The sequence below is a fragment of the Cnephaeus nilssonii genome (genome assembly GCF_951640355.1).
Source record: "Cnephaeus nilssonii genome assembly, chromosome: 12".
NCBI classification, from domain to species: Eukaryota; Metazoa; Chordata; class Mammalia; order Chiroptera; family Vespertilionidae; genus Cnephaeus; species Cnephaeus nilssonii.
Genome location: NC_137083.1, coordinates 12,232,831 through 12,249,096, shown reverse-complemented (window position 1 = coordinate 12,249,096; position 16,266 = coordinate 12,232,831).

Sequence of the window (16,266 nt, the reverse complement as noted above, 5' to 3'; positions counted from 1 at the left end):
GGCCTCATCTGGGCACTTCCAAACCAGATACAAAGAGGAGGAATCTGCAGATCTCACTCTAGTTCCTGCTGGGTGGCCCCAAGCAGTGGCTGACTTTGCACTTCCCTGGAGACCCAAGAGCCAGTGTATCCAGTGGTCAGTGTCAGATCAGAACAGATTACAACTCCACACATCCATAAGTGACACACTCAAGGGGCAGACTCAGTGAGCACCAAGCCCCACTGAAGCAAGTCCTACTTCATAAGGGTCTTTCCTGCACAGCAGCTCTCCCACTGTAGTCACAGCTGGTCCTCACAGCAAATTGGCCTGGAGGTCAATTCCTCCCAGTGACACCAACAGCAATAAAGTCTCAACTACAACAAGACTATGCTCACAGCCCACAAAGAGGTGCACCTAGAGCTCCCAGCTCAGGTGACTAGGGAGGCTGAGCCACTAGAACACCTAGTACAGAAAGCCACTCTACCAACTCAAGGGAGACATAACAGCTCTACCCAACACATAGAAACAAACACAGGGAAGCAGCCAAAATGAAGAGACAAACAAACATGTCACAAATGAAAGAAATGGAAGAAGGCAAAATACTAGATATAGAGTTCAAAACTATGGTTATAAGATTACTCAAGAATCTTCTAGAAACGTCAAAAAAATGGAAAAGGATGAGTCAGAAATTTAGCATATACTGACTGAAATAAAGAATAATATATAGGGATTTAACAGTAGAGCAGAGGATTCTGAGAATCAAATCAATGATTTGAAATATGAGGAAGCAAAAAACACCCAACCAGAAAAGCAATAAGAAAAAAGAATCCAAAAATATGAAGATAGTGTAAGGAGCCAATGGGACAATTTCAAGCATACCAACACTCACATTATGGGGTTGCCAGAAGAAGAGAAAGAGCAAGATATGAAAAACCTATTTGAAGAAAAAATGACAGAAAAATTCCCCTACCTGGTGAAAGAAATAGACTTACAAGTCTATGAAGCACAGAGGGTCCCACACAAGAGGAACCCAAAGAAGACCACACCAAGACACATCATAATTAAAATGCCAAGGGCTAAAGACAAAGAGAGAATCTTAAAAGCAGCAAGAGAAAAGCAGTTAGTTACCTACAAGGGAATGCCCATGCTGATTTCTCAACAGAAACTATGCAGGCCAGAAGGGAGTGGCAAGAAATACTCAAAGTGATGAATAGCAAGGACCTACAACCAAGATTATTCTATCCATTAAAGCTATCACTTAGAATTGAAGGTCAGATAAAGAGCTTCACTGACAAGGAAAAGCTTAAGGAGTTCATGACCACCAAATCAGTATTATATGAAATGTTGAAGGGTATTCTTTAAGAAGAGGAAGAAGAAAAAGATAAAAAATATGAACAACAAAATGGCAACAAATATATACCTATCAACAATTAAATCTAAAAATCAAATTAAAAAAATAAGAAATCTAATGAACAGAATAAACTGGTGAATAAAATAGAATCAGAGGCATGGAAAAGGAACAGACCGACAATTCTCAGAGGAAAGGGGGATGGTGGGTGGGAAGAGATTAAACAAAGATCTTATTTGCATACTAGTGGCCCGGTACATGAAATTCGTGCACAGGGAGAGGGGGTTCCCTCAGCCCAGCCTGCATCCTCTCCAATCGGGGACCCCTTGGGGGATGTCCAACTGTCGATCCTTGTAGGATCAGGCCTAAACCGGCAGTTGGACATCCCTCTCCCAATCTGGGACTGCTGGCTCCTAACCACTCACCTGCTGCCTGCCTGATCGCCCCTAACTGCCTCTGCCTGCCTGCCTGATCGCCCCTAACTGCCTCTGCCTGCCTGCCTGATCGCCCCTAACTGCCTCTGCCTGCCTGCCTGATTGCCCCTAACTGTCCTCCCCTGCGGGCCTGATCTTGCTCCCAACTGCCCTCCTCTGCCGGTCAATTTGGTTCTGATTGTTCAGTTGCCAGTCAGCATCAAAAGCTCTGCCTCCTAGGCAGCCATTTGTTCCTCACACTTCACCCAGATTTGGTTGTGATTGGTCGGTTTCTATGCCAGTCAGCATTTCTGGGCCTATCTACGGGGCCTGATCAGAAAGGTGGGGCTGATCAGCAGTCCCGGTGGAGGCCTGGAGAGAAAGGGAGGTGTGGCTGCTGGACAGAATGGGAGAGAAAGAGAGAGGCAAGTGCTGATCAAAAGCTGCCACAGAGGCAATGGATCAGTCCCTGCTTCTCTCTTCAGGTCTCTCTCTGGCCCTGATTCACAACCCCTCAGCAGTCAGTGTTGGGGCATTGCGCCTGCAGCCGAAGCAGTCAGTGCTGGGTTGCCACGGCAACCCAGTCCTGACTGCAGGACTGACTTCCTGTTGGTCGAGCCTCGGTTGGTCGAGCCTCGTTACGACCCAGGGTTTTTATATATTAGGATACTAGTATGTATTACCTATTGACACTGACAATAGGGTGGCAAAGGCCTGGGGCAGGGAGCGAACCAGGTGAAGGGGGCAATGGGGGAAAAAAGAGGGACATCTGTAATAATCTCAACAACAAATATAAAAACAAACATACAAAAACATATTTACTGGATTAGTTAAAAAAAGAAAAGAAAGCCCTGACCAGTTTGGCTCAGTGGATAGAGCGTTGGCCTGCGGACTGAGGGGTCCCGGGTTCGATTCTGGTCAAGGGCATGTGCCTTGGTTGCAGGCACATCCCCAGTGGGGGGTGTGCAGGAGGCAGCTGATCAATGTTTCTCTCTCATCGATGTTTCTAACTCTCTATCCCTCTCCCTTCCTCTCTGTAAAAAATCAATAAAAACATATTTAAAAAAAAGAAAAGAAAAGAAAGAAACATCAATGATGAAAGAGAATCATGGATTGGCTGCCTCCTGCACACCCACTACTGGGGATGAAGCCCACAACTCAGGCATGTGCCCTGATGGAATCAAACCATGACCTCCTGGTTCATACGTCGACAGTCAACCAGTAGCCACGCCACCGAGCCTGATCACTGTGTTTTTAATATTCCATTTACTGAAGGTCTTTCTACTTGACCATTATTTTTCTTCAATTCCAACAGCCAATTTACAACAAATTCCAACTTTGCAATTTACAAAAAATACACGAGAGAAACCTGGTTTTACAGTTTAGCATCAAAAGTGAAAACTGCAGTTTTGTTAATGCCTAAAGGGCATGTGCATAAACTAATTTCTTTTCTAATTTTTGGACTTATAGAGGGAGATATTTAAGAATTCAGCCACCTAAGGGTCTATGTGTCATATCTTTCATGGACTATATGTCATCCTTTAGAAAATGTATTCTCAAACACCTTTTGACAGTGGGGAAGGGCATGTAATAAGGATAGAGCCACAGTTGTCCAATAATTGTTCACCTTATTAACTATAGATAAGAAGTTTTCTTACAGACCCTGGGAAACTGGAAGATTAAACAAGGCTATAAAGGGATAAGATACCTCCATGGGTCCATTAATCAGAAAAGAAATACCTTTTTGAGAACAGACCAAGGACAGGACACTCTGATTTAGTTGCTGTGCCCAGACCCTGACCACCTCCAGGAATTTTTCTCAGGAACTACTGACCATTCTCCAGCCCCAGGAACAGGCTGAGCTGTTTGTAACATCATAGAAGATTAGCTACCTTGTTATTGGGCTTTGAGCCCCCGAAGGCCAGACTGCAGACTCTCCCCTCCCCTTTCCATGTTATACTTTTGCTTGTAGCTGCACGTAGCTATCATCTCCCTCATCTATCTATATAAAACCCTAATATGCAAATTGGCCGAACAGGGGAATGACCTGTGGAACAACCAGTCGGCGGGGGCAGGGCCAGCAAGCGGGCGACACCAGGCCAGCCAAGGCAGGTGCCAGCAGGCAGAGGGAGGCAACCGGCGGCTGTGGGCAGGGCCAGCAAGTGGGTGGTGCCAGGCCACCAGGCAAGACTTCCCCCCTACCCCCACCCCCGATCACCCCACCAGTCGCCCTGCAGATCAACCCTGATCACCGGCCAGGCTTAGGGACCCTACCCATGCACAAATTTCGTGCACTGGGCCTCTAGTGTGCATATAATCAGCCAACTGGTGAGGGGGTCAGAGAGAATTTCCAGGGTGACCAACTGCTCTCCCCTTACTGCTGGCATTATTGGAATAATCGCTCATATATGATTCAAACTTGTCTCAGCTTAATTTGGCTCAAGTAATGATAGGCGACCTTGGGCCCATTGTGCCATTTCACTTTCAAAGTGCTTCTATACAGGAACCTATGGGGCAGGCAGGAAATGTTACTGACCCCAATTTATAAGGACTATGTTAGTCAGGAGGATTTGGGTGCAAGAAATGGACAAGTCATTTTACACCATCAGAAACTATTTGCTTACATAATTGGAAATAGAGACAAAACTAGTTTTTCTAGAGAGGGGAAGAGGTCAGTCAGAAATCATTACCTGACAAGGTAGAATTTACACATTTATCAGTTACAACTTAAGAAGAATGCAAAACAGCTCAAAATAGGTGAACAGGGCTGGACTCTGATAACTTGAAAAAATGTGCTGCAGGCAATGCATATTTCCCAGTGAAATGCAAAAGAATTTTTACCTCCCCAAAGAAGTCACATAGTTGTTACTATAGTAGGTATTTGTTTAGCCATTTGGAGATAAAAGAGAAAACATCCATATTGAGAATATTTTTTAAAAGGGAACGTTCTAAAGTTTTGCATCTGCTGGATCATAAATTCATTTAAAATAAAATTTAAAAAGCTCCAGAACTAAAGAGAGGATCAGCATCGAGCTCAAATACTAAAGACAGTGTTGGCACAAAGGGCTCAAAGTGATGCTCTTACAAAGAAGAGCATGTCCCAGGGTAAAATCTGAGCAAGCCTGAGGCTGGCACAGGAGTGCTCTGCGTTTGGGTGAAGCTGCAGAAACCAGATGGTGAGGCCAAGTTCGGAGTTAGGACCCTATGAGCCCTCTAACGTGGGTGTCAGAGATCTGAGCAGAGCGACAACAGTCCAAAGGAGTCAAAAGCACTCTGAGGTCTGAAGCCGAGCAAAGGGGACATTTCAGGACCACCTCCAGCATGACAAGCACTTAAAACATTCATCCTACCTAACCTCCTAACAGCACTAGTGCTGTATATCTTCCATCGCCCCTTCAGAACCGCTCCCCACATTCTCCACCGTCCCTTGTGCGCAAGACTGCATCGGTAATTCTCCAAGTCTGGTCCCCTGAGCAGCTGAATCAGCATCATGGGCAAACATGTTGCAATGCAAAATCCAACCCTCCTCATCCTGGCTGGTTTGGTTCAGTGAATAGAGCATAGGCCTGCGGATTGTAGGGTCCCGGGTTCGGTTCCGGTCAAGGGCACATGCCCGAGTTGTGGGCTCGATCCCCAGAGAAGGGGCATGCAGGAGGCAACCTATCAATGATTCTCTATCATTGATGTTTCTGTCTCTCCTCCTCCATTCTTCTCTGAAATCAATAAAAATATGTATTTTTTTGAAAAATCCAACCCTCCTCCCCCCAGCATTGAATCAGAAGTCTGCATTTCAACAAGAATTGCAGGTGATTCTGATGGGGGCCCAAGTCCCAGGACGGCTGGACTTCAACTGGAAAGCACCTGCAGAAGGTGAGAGGGAGGAGGTGCCTGAGCTCGGGTGACTTGTTCTCGGAGCTTCCCACCTGCACAGTCACATCAGGCTTCACAAAAGCTGTCCCTCCTGTCGGGCTGGCATCTCAACACCACGTGCTCCTTCTGAGTCCTGGTGACTGACTGTGTCCCTCTTGCCTTCGGGCCTACAGGTGGGAATGGCCCTGTTCCCACCCGGAGTTACTGCACTCTCCTTGCGGCTTCCTTACACCTTGCCCACAGGTTTGTAAACGGCTCCTTCATTAGATTTTACTAAACTCTTCTCAGGTGATTTATTTTATGGGTGTCACTGGTTTCCTGCCAGAACCCTGTCATTACTCCCATTTCTGCCATGACTCCCATTTTGATCATTAGGAACAGTTTCAGTGAACAAGCCCCAGTTTGCCCAATAAGAAGCAAAGATGGGTTTGTCGACCTCAGCAGATAAACAGCCAGATATTTCTCCAGCAAAATGGGCTTATTTGGGAACAAAGAATTGCAACTCAGGACATGCAGTCTAGTGGCCAACTACGTGTAAATCCAGAGAAACAAAGGAGAGGAGTGCTCTTCTATCCGAGGAAACTGAAAGTTCCAAGTATGGTGGCTTTTCATTGGCTGAGCTGTGACAGTCTCCCATTGGCTGAGCTGATACTGGACAAGGAAGAATCTTTCCTACTTCCTGCGGAGGTAGTGAGTAGTATCACTTCCTGTCAGAGACGCAAGGTATGGCCCTCCTGTTGGGGTCCATAGCGTGTGTTGAGTGGCACGGGGGTTGTGTGAGAGTTCTCTCTTCTAGCCTGGTTCCACCTTAAATGGGGTTTCTCTTTATTAACGTTTACAGGTTGAAATCAGGGAGGTCGGGGCACAAAGCCCCAACTCTCTGATCACATAGTTGGTGTTTCTGATGTGCCAGCATTTGACAAAGGAATGGGTCAGGAGCTAACCACCAAATAGTATCCAAATTTTTATTATTGTGGAGTCTATTGTATCTATATGCCTACCTATCTGTCTTCAGGGAGAGTAAGCTTTGAACAAACAATGAAGAGATATGGAAATACTTTCTGGTATTAAAGACTAAATATGATTATTATGCCCCAACCCCAATTCATTCAAGGCCCTAATCCCCAGTGTGATGGTATTTGGAGACGGGACCTTGGGTGCAGATGAGATCTTGAAGGCAGAGCTGTCATGATGAGATTATTTTCCTCAGAAGGAGAGGAAGAGATAGGAGAACTCTCTTTCCTGTGTAAGGGTGCAGTAAGGAGGCAACAAGCCCAGAAGGAGACTCACCAGGACTGGACCGTGCTGGCACCCTGATCTCTGACTTCCTGGCCTCCAGAACTGTGAGAAATAAGCGTGTGCTGTTTAAACCATCCAGGCTGTGACATTCTGTACGAGCAGGTTAAAACAATGATCAACATTTATATCTGAGTTTATGAGATTATAGGTGATTTTTATCTATTATTTTCATTCTTTTCCAAATTTTCCACAAGCTTTATGAATTATTTTTTAATTTTTATAAAGTGTGGTTAGTCATTAATACATGACTACATACATCCCCATTGTAAAAGTCAAACAATAGAGAAATAGAGCGTAAAACTTAAAATTCCACTTAAACACATTCTCTCACCAATCTCCCTTCCCCAAATTTGGTTTCTCAAAGATAAGCACCAATAAAAGCTTATATAAGTATTTTTCCAGGTATTTTATTTTGCATTTACAAAATGCATATATATGTAAGAAAATATTCTCTCATAAATATATATATATATATATATATATATATATATATATATATATATTGCTCTCTCTCTCCATATATATATATATATATAATTGCTTACAGTCTTAGGGGAACTGGACACTCCCAGTATGGTGTTTTGTTTGATCCACACAATGATTTAAAAGGTTGCATAGCTACACAAGCAATACGTTTTCACAACATAGAACAGCATGGTGCCTATTGTCAGATACCTGGACCATCACATTTTTTTATACCTGCTTAGCCTCCCTGGGTGTATGTCTTTGTCACCTTGGGTCTCTTTATCATATTGCTCTGTACAAGGCTTTAAAAAGCAACAACAACATCAAATAATAAATATGTTTACATGTCAATATGTCGAGGCCTACCTCATTCTTTTCTACATAGTATTTCATAATACATAATTATTTTTATAATTAAAAATTTGAAAAGTGCAGTTATTTTATGTTAAAGGAGTTTAGATGCAAATTTTCTATTTGACTCTGCAAGTTTCCTGCATGTGTTCTTATCTGCTCATTAGCTGTGAAGCAGGAAGTCTTTTCAGCCTCTGTTTAATTTTTCATCAAAGACGGTCTGTGAAAGGGTGCGCCGGCGATCGGGAAGGCATTCTCACACTAAATGCTACATCAATGAAGACTCCTATTTGCACAGTGGAAAAGCAAAAGTATTATTTAGAAACTCCCTTGCAGAAATATGCTTTTCACACAGAGTGGATTACTTGTCAAAATGTCAAAGGGCTCGCCACAATTTTTGGTAGGTGTCCTTCGTGCCCAGGAAACAGCGGTTAGTAGGACATTTTGTGAATCACGATGGGCTCTACCACTCTAGCTATAGCTTAAATCTTTGATTCTACTTAGTGCCATACATTACTGTGTACTGTCTTATGTTCTAATCCTTTCATGCCTCCTTAATTTAAGTATTTCAGCTTCTTGTCCCGCAAATATGGCAATTTCCTGGAAAAGGGGGTTCTTTTATGTATAGGGAGGCAAAATAAAGCCCAGACACCCACCTGGCTCTGTCTCTCCAGCGAGTTGCAGACTGACCCCAGCAGTCAGGAGTAATTAGAAGTAATTCCAGTCTCACTGGCATCTCTCAAATAGCATTAGCGAGGATCCCGAGCACAGCACACGGGGAACTTCTCCAAATGCACCCTCTACTCTCAGAAACCTGCTCCGAAGCTCTCCCCCTATGGCTCCCTCTAGTCTCTCTCTTTTTTTATTCTAAATTTATTTATTTTAAACTGATTTCAGAGAGGGAGAGAGAGAGATAGAAACATCAATAATGAGAGAGAATCATTGATCAGCTGCCTCCTGAACACCCCTACCATGGATAGAGCCCACAACCCCGTCATGTGCCCTGACCAGGAATGAACTGTGACCTCCTGGTTCATAGCTCGACCCTCAACCACTGAGCCACACCAGCTGGGCTATTATTATTATTTAAATAACACTATCACTGCCTGAATTTGGTACATATTTATTTAAATTCTTATTTCTCTATCTTGCTCCCTCCTAGCCCCCTACCAGAGTAGAAGCTATTCCAGGGCTGGGATCAGCTCTCTTGTTCACAGCTCTATTTTCAGTGCACTGACTAGGGCTGTACTTGACATATGAAAAGCACCCAACACTTATTTGTTTACTTAATCCATTCATTGAATCCCAATCTGTTTCCGACTTTTCATGGTCTCATAGTGCCTGATACAATCCTAGAAAAACTTGGGGAAATCCTACTGGATCAGGGACAAAAATACAGTCTATAGGGCATCTGTGAAACTGGGCTCATTAGCATGCAAGGACCAGATGTCTGCTGGCTCTTCGTACGGCCTGAAGGGGTGTGGAAGGTGAGGCAGTGGCTCCAGCCCAGCATCTGTAAGAACAGAGCTGGAAGCTGGTGAAGTTCATTTCTCTCCTATTTAGTTTTTCTGACCCGGGACAACAAAGCTTCAGTGACAGTAAAAAATGCTTTTGTTCCCTTGATATTACATGTTAAATCACAAGTGACATCCACTTTGTTCTTGGGTTAATGTTATTTTCTGGGTCTGTTCCATGAGGTTGTTCCCTTTAATCTTGCTCGCTGTCCCCAGTCGGCCCGAGACAGGTTCTGGCTTGCTGAGGGTGCCCTGTCCCTGCAACTGTACAGGAGGAAAGCCACAGGGCACTGAGGAGGAATATCCTAACACTGTCAGGAAGGACACGCTGGCCCTCACTGGTTTGGCTCAGTGGATAGAGCGTCTGCCTCGGGCCTGAAGGATCCCAGGTTCGATTCCAGTCAAGGGCACATGCTCCGGTTGCAGGCTTGATCCCCAGTAGGGGGCGTGCAGGAGGCAGCCAAACAATGATTCCCTCTCATCACTAATGTTTCTATCTCTCTCCCTTCCTATCTGAAATCAATAAAAATATATTAAAAAAAGAAAAGAAAGGACACGCTGAGAGAGGAGGCAGAGGAAATGGGACAAGCCCTCACTCAAGCCTCTCTAGGCTTTTCCGGTGTCATTTTGAAACCACACGATCAAACGGGGGGGTCACTTTGGTGTTGGCTCTCAGATCCTGTTCCCTACCCCTAACGCATGTACCGAGGTTGATGGTGGCTCCTAACTAGTTATCCTAACCCACGCGTTGTTTAACCTATTGTTTTTAATAACGAGCTAATAAAAGGATGCAAGCGGCAGGAGGGCCAGCACCCATCCACAACCAGTATCGGAAAAATAAACTTGAAAAAGTGAATAACAACATTAGCTTGCACTTGTGTATTAACTTCTTTACTTCCTCACACTTAATTTAACAGATAAGAACCTCACCAGGAGTAAATGGCTGACTTTGCTTGTTCGACTAGTCAGTGGCAAGGCCAGAGCTCAAACTCATCTCTTGACTCCCAAACCAGGGCTCCCCGTCCCAAGGCTGACTGCCTATCTTGACTCTCAAAGAACGGCTTGCTATCAAACTTCTTTTTCTTGACTATGACATATTGCTAAATAAGGAGATCTTTAGGGGCCACACATTCAGAGGAAGTCAAAGGCTAATCAGCAGCCTGTAAAAGTCAGCTGGTAGATTTATTTGGTAAATTCACCCAAGTTTGGGTGATCGCTTCGTTTCCGAGGAGAGCCAGGTCGGATGCATGGAAAAGACGCAGGCACTGGATTTACAGCAAGCCATCTGCACTGCCTGGGAGCCAGGGCCGGGCCTTCTGAGCCGGCAGCATGGAGCCCAAGCCACCCGGGGGCTCGGTGTCACAGGCCGCCGAGGTCCCTTGGCTCCTCGACGGCGTCCCACCGAACTTTAAAACCGGCAGCTGAAGCGGCCGAGCAGGTGTCATTCCTTCACAGACTCCTGATAGGAAAGGAAGTGGTGAGTTCAGCATCTCTACCTAATCCCCGCGATTTCCAAAACATTAATAATTAATGCCAGCCCTCCCTCGCTCCCTCCCCCCACTCGCTCCTGACAGACAGAGGGGAGTCCATGTTTGCTTGAACCACCCAGAGCATTGCTTATTCTTTCCACCTGCCTGGGCCTGCTCTGAAAGCATAGATCTCACTTACCACCAGGAAGTGGTGGCGCCCGCTCTTATCTCTTTGATTTTGTTTATCATTTTTTAAAAGAGTAATGAGACTGGAGGGACGTCCAACGGCCAGAGGCTGGGTCGTGGACACAGATGGGAGGGAGGAGGGGGAAGGGCCCGGAGAGTGTGCAGTACAGAGAACTAGGTGGAGGAAAGGGCTTATGGGACAGAAAGGCAGCAGGAAAAACGTCTTTACGTTTCAGTTTTAAAATCCTAATTTTTTGACCCAGCAGTTCTGCCTCTGAGAACTTATCTTTCTATCAGTTGGGGTCCAACCTGGGAGAGAGAAACCCCTCTGAGTACTTACAGCAGGGGCACCCCAGAGCTGACACCATCAAGAGGCGTCTCTGGCTCTGCAGGCTGAGGTGACAGGTGGCATTGTCAGACCAGGGACCCAGGGTCACCTGACAGAAGCTGAGACCTTGATTGACTTGCTGGGCAATGGTGGGGCCACTGAGAAAAGACACAGCCCCTGGGTCTGAGCTTCTCCTCTTCTCCCGGCTCCAGTCTCCCATTTGCATCTCCCATTGGACAAACCCAACTGGAAATGGCTGATGGGAGCCTAGGAGCTCCGCCTGCAGGTGTCCTCCCACCTGAGACAAAGAGCAGACCTTAGAGAGGACAAGAAGTAGATCTGAGGGCTCCCAGGCCCAGGAAAGCAACCTAGAATGAAACAATATGTATTTCAATAAATAAATGCTTACAAATGGGTAGACAAAGTCATAGATGCTTATACCTAACTAGAGGCCCGGTGCATGAAATTCATGCACGGGGGAGGGGGGAGGATCCCTCAGCCCAACCTGCACCCTCTCCAATCCAGGAGCCATCAGGGGATGTCCTACTGATGGCTTAGGCCCACTCCCGTGGTTCTCTGCTCTCTGCAGGGCCTGGGGGCTTTGCCGCCTCCACGTAGACAAAACCCCCATGCCCCGCTGTCTGCTCTCAGCGGTGGGGCTGCAAGGACTGTGGGACTCCAGTGGGGCTGAGTGGACTGGGCGCCACCATCTTGTGGCTATGGGCACTGCCATCTTTGTGACAGTGTGATGGTCAATTTGCATATTCCCTCTTTATTAGATAGGATTATAAAGATATAAAAGAAGTGAGATAATTCAGGAAAAGATGTCCCAGAAAATATAACAGAAATACAGGGGTGGGCAAAAGTAGGTTTACAAATAAAGTGAATAAATAATAAATAAATAAATAAATAACACAATAATAAGCTCTGTGTTGCATACTTACAACTGTAAACCTACTTTTGCCCATCTATGTATAAATGTAATAAAAGGTAGAGTTTGAAAAAATAAAAATAAACTGCATATTTGTAAATGCTGAAAATAATCCCAGTTGATGTAGAGAAAACATGTTAAGACAAATTACACATTACACTTTTTTGTGTGTGCTTGTTTTTGTTTTTTCACAAAATGAGCTGGGCCTTATGTATAAGAATAAAAGGTCAAAATAATTCCCCATGTCATGACTAGGGATGGAGGAAGTGACAAAGAAACAGAGAAAGTATACCCTTTATCTTATCACATGTCTAGATACTTGTTCAGTGTCTTGAGACCCTGAAGTCAATATCCTGATAGTTGATAGAGAATAAAGAATGAAATCGATGCCCTAGCCGGTTTGGCACAGTGGATAGAGCATCGGCCTGCAGACAGAAGGGTCCCAGGTTCGATTCCAGTCAAGGGCACGTACCTTGGTTGCAGGCTCCTCCCTGGCCTGGGCCTTCGTCAGGGATCATGCAGGAGGCAACCAATACCAATCAATGTGTTTTTCTCACATCAATGTTTCTCTGTCTTTCCCTTTCTTTTCCACTCTCCCTAAAAATCGATAGAAAAATATCTTTGGGTTTGGATTTAAAAAATAATAAAATAAAATTGTTTTTTTTTTAAAAAAGAATGAAATGGATGAAGAAATAGTAACACAAGAAGTCATAGTGTAGCTATTGTATAGACCTTTGGGGATATGATCAGAATAAAATTAAAAATGGACAAGCAACTCAAAGGGAAGACTAACAAAGGACAACCCAATTGTTATTTTGCCAAGAAAAGCCTAAACAAACAAAAGCTATGGACTACAAACCCATTTATCAATCACAAAAGAAATAGGAGGACAAAGAAAAATCTTACAAGAAAACCAGGTCTTTAAATTGAATATCCTATACTGTATAATCCTATATAATAAAGATGTAATATGCAAATGGTCATTATGCCGTGAAGTGTAAGGACAGACCGCATAATGACTGGATCACGGATCAGCAGGAGGGTGGAACAGCAAGCTACAAGCTGGTGGCGGAGAGCTACAGGAAGGCAGCAGCAAGCTACTGGTGCACGGATTCATGCATAAGGTTACTAGTAATATAATAAAAGGGTAATATGCAAATCGACAGAACGGCAGAACGACCAGTTGCTATGATGCACGCTGATCACCAGGGGGCAGATGCTCAGCCAGAAGTCAGGCTTACGGCTGGAGAGAACAGTGGCGATGGCGGGAGCCTCTCCCACCTCCGTGGCAGCGCTAAGGATGTCCAACTGCCCGAGGGGAGGGGGCCTAAGCCATCAGTTGGACATCCCCCGAGAGCTCCTGAGAGGGCACAGGCCTGGTTGAGGGGACCCGCCTACCCCTCCTTCCCTTTCACCCCCCAGTGCATGAATCTCGTGCACCAGGCCTCTAGTATTTAGATAAAACAAAACTATTTACATTGTGTTGTTTTCCTCCTACAAACTGGTATATGGTAACCAGTGGATTTTTATGACCCCTGAACTTCTTCCTATTCCTAAGATTCTATGATCCTGCCCCATCTTGTTAAAGCAGTTGGTGTTCTGTGGGAGGCATGAGCTGAAGAGACTGTTAGGGCTAAAAGCAGATTAGAATTTAATTGCTATCTCTTACAGTAGGAGGAAAATTGCTCTTCTCAGCAAAAGGAAAGAGGAACTGACTGGCCACACACACTCCTGTCTCCCCCCCCGCCCCCCCCCCCCCCCCCCCCCGCAAGCCCTTTACACTGTGTTTGTACCAGATAAACTTAACTTCCATTGGCTGCAGCCCTTTGGACCACACTTAGCACATGACCCCAGTGCAGTCAATCTCTAAATTGATCAGAAATTTAGGAGGTGACTTGGCGCAAGAAACATTGTCCAAATGGGGGTGATGATGAGTCCACAGGCTCTTGTTCTTTTTGAGAATTTGACTATGAGATGATTATGGAGAGAATTTAGCTCCTGGTTGTTGTAATGGTGATACTTTTATGAAGCTGGAGACTTCCTGATATCAAAAGAAGTAGTGCTCTCTGGGTGCCTGGTTCTGCAGTGTGGTTTCACAAGTGGTTCCTGAATGCCTAATCTTGAGTCTTCCTTTTCCCCTCCCAGTGACTCGATAGCCATTTACTATAATATCTGTAATAAATCCTTTCCTGCTTAAACGGGTTTGAGTGGATTCTGTTCTCTGAAACTGGCCCCTGACTGACACAAATGTGATTCCTGCATTAAGGGCATTATGGCCTTTTGGGGAGACAGACTTGTTTAAGGCCCTGAGGACGATGCTATCATTCAGGTACACATTCAGTGCACTGGATGCATAGAGGAGTGAGCTCCTAATCTTGAGGATGCCAAGGAATGATTCACAGGGAAGGTAGCACTGAAACTTGAAAACTGTGTACAGTAGGTCCACAGGAAGACATGGAAAATAGGGCATCCCACTCCAAGCAACTGGCAAAGACACAGAAGATGAGAGAGTAGGGCTAAAGAATTGAGTTGAAGGGCAGGAATAATGAGAGAAGAGGCTGGTCAGGCTGCAGGTGCAAATAAAAGACCCGTATGTGTTATATAGAACTGTAAGGAAATTAAGAAATAATATGGCACAGTCCATGTATTTCACACATCTCAAAACTGAAGCCAGAGAGATGAAATGTCCAGCTCAATACCAACAACTAGCTTCACTGTCCATGCCAGAGCAAGGTCTTCTGATTCCGAAGCCATGTCCTTCCAGGTCATATACATGGACTCCTAAATGTATCCTGTGATGGTGAATGTTACAGACAACAGGATGGGCTTAATGCTTGACCCCTTAACTTTGAGGCATCAGAGACTATGAGTCGAGATAAATAGGAGAATGGCCATAGATGGGTACAGGGTCAAGGGAAAAATTATTTTTATTGACTCTTTTATTTTCTGCCTGTATTTATTTACTTGGGCAGAGCAAAATATTTCCTTGCTGCTCCCAGCCATCTTTCTTTTGTTCAAGGAGAATATAGTCAAACTCAGATTGGCACCTGGAACTAGAGATGAGCTCCGGCATGTTTCCCAGGTGAAGGAGGGAGCCAGAAAGGAGGAGGAGGTTGAAATAGAGGAGCGAGGGGACTCCTTGGAGGACGTGTGAGATGGGAGGCTGAGGGCAGAAATCTTCAATAGGACTTCGGATCCTTATAAACTCCTGGGGACCAAATTGACAGGAAAGTCTTTATAGAGAAATGAATTGTGCCAATTATTCAATTACCTGCAATTATAAAAATTGGCATGGTGGTTGATACCTCACCGAGGAGGCTCAGGGGTGGCTGTAACTCAGAAATGAGACAGATTAGTTGTGCTCTTTGATGAGAATCCACTGACCTCTTCCTTCATTAAGCTGAACCCTGGCCATCCCATAAGTCTCCTTTCATGAGAACCAATTTCATGTACGTGGGCTCTCAACAGCAAAGGCACAGTCTGCAAGCAGAACTGGGACGTGGGGAGCCTCCTCTCTCTGCAGAGGACCGCTACCTCCTCTCCCTGCTCTTGCCTGCTGACTCCAAGGACAACATGTGGAATGTTCTCTTCCCTCCAAAGTAGGAAGAGCCCAGCTATCTAACACTGCTGTTCCCATTAGAGAACAGCTATGCCAACTGCAATATATTACCCTGTGGGTGATAGTCTGTCCTTTGCACATAATTACGCAGATATGTTAACATGTTAGACTCTGAATTCTTTTCAGAGCCCTTTGCCTATCCACCTGTTATGAAGCCTATTAATATTATACTGACTTCTCTTCATGATTATTATCCTCACTATTCTGTAAAATTTTCAAGAGCACAGATCAAGGGCTATGCATCTTCATGTTCTCAGTACCCAGGACGGGGCCACTCATAGTAACAAAAAACACTAATTCACTGAAATTATTCAATGAATGAGTCACATTTCTTCAAGGAGGAAGAAAATGAGAGAACCAGTATATAAACAGTGATTGTAACTATATATTGAGAAACATGTGGCATTTTAGCAAAATATCAGAAGAGCATTTGGAGTTAGTTCATAAAAAATAAAATGTATTGTGGTATTTCTTCTTTTCTCCCATGAAGGTAT